Source organism: Mandrillus leucophaeus, unplaced genomic scaffold (assembly GCF_000951045.1).
Source record: "Mandrillus leucophaeus isolate KB7577 unplaced genomic scaffold, Mleu.le_1.0 Scaffold331, whole genome shotgun sequence".
Classification (NCBI taxonomy): Eukaryota; Metazoa; Chordata; class Mammalia; order Primates; family Cercopithecidae; genus Mandrillus; species Mandrillus leucophaeus.
This window is the reverse complement of record NW_012103488.1, coordinates 1,662,716-1,664,061: the sequence shown is the minus strand read 5'-3', so window position 1 is coordinate 1,664,061 and position 1,346 is coordinate 1,662,716. Positions and strand designations below refer to the sequence as shown.

The 1,346-nt window shown below is 47.3% G+C and overlaps 1 pseudogene; it reads right to left on the bottom strand.

Moving 5' to 3' along the window:
- Positions 1 to 716: 716 nt before the first annotated feature.
- Positions 717 to 1,346, bottom strand: part of LOC105545537 — a 3,278-nt pseudogene continuing 2,648 nt past the window's right edge.

Here is a 1,346-nt window from a genome sequence, read left to right as displayed (position 1 = left end):
GTGATGGATGAGCCCATTGTGAACAAAACCACAGAGCTGGTGGATGCTATAGATGATATGGCATAATATGAATATTAGATATTAAAAATTCCCAATTGACATTATCACCATATGTTCCACCTTCCCTAGATCTTCCGTCGGTTGCTATCATTGGATTCCCTTGGTTTGAGAAATATTTCTTGACGTTTATACTATTTCTTGGGAATAACTGATAAAATCGTCAACCTCGATGACACAAGTTAGCAAAGTCATTCTACGTAAAGCCACAAGCCTAGCACCAGCTATAGACATATATCCCACTTTCCCAACCCAGCCCTCCCTAGCAGGCTCCCACCTACTCATCTAAGGTGTTGTGGGCCCCCAGAAACCTGCTTAAACCAACATGGAGCAAAAACCATCATTACAGGACCCTAGAAAAGCCTCCCAGCTGCCTGTGATAAGGCATACTGAACAGACAAAAGGCCTGAGGCTCATTTTCTTTTCACTTTTTTTTTTAATAGTACAAACTTAGGACTCTTTATTCAGGCTGTAAAGTAAGGACAGCAAAGTGGGAGGGCTACACCATCACCATGCCAACAGAAAGTCTCAAAAACTTAAAGTCCCTCGACTTCTGTTGGGCAGAGTCTTCCTAGCACAGAAGAAACACATTTTAACTGGCTGAAAACAAGGCCAGGCAGCCTGGGCACGGTGTGGAAGGGTGGCTGCATGGCCTCTGGTCAGTCCTGGAAGTGCCTGGTGAGGGCTTCCAGCAGCTCCTGCTTCTTTAGCGTGCTCTTCAGCCCGTCCACCTGGCAGGCCTCTTTCAGCATGAGCACAGTGAACTTGCCCAGCGTGCCCTTGCTGATGTGGGTCTTTAGCTCCTCTTCTCAATACTCCACCTTGGGCCTTTTGCTTCCAGAACCTTCGTTATGGTGCTTTCTCTTGGTAACTTTCCCTTCAGGATTGTAATCTGGTCGGTAAACAAGCTCCTTAAACTCATCCACCAGGGATCCCAGTCTTCTGTTCATTGCTTCAACCTTGGGCAATATCAGGTCCACTGCTTATTCAGTCTCCATCAAATCCAAGGCCAAGGCCTCCAGGTTCCTGAAGTACTACTGCAGCACGGGATTCTCAAAGCTGCCACCTCTGTATGTAAAGCGGAGATTCTGAATGATAACCTTCATCTTGTCTACCTGCTCTGGAGTTGCCATGACCTTTTCAGTAAAGGGCATCTTCACCAGGCACAGCGGCTCACGCCTGTAATCCCAGCACTTTGGGAGGCCGAGGCGGGCAGATCATCTGAGGTCAGGAGTTCAAGACCAGCCTGGCCAACATGGTGAAACCCTGTCTACTAAAAACACAAAAAA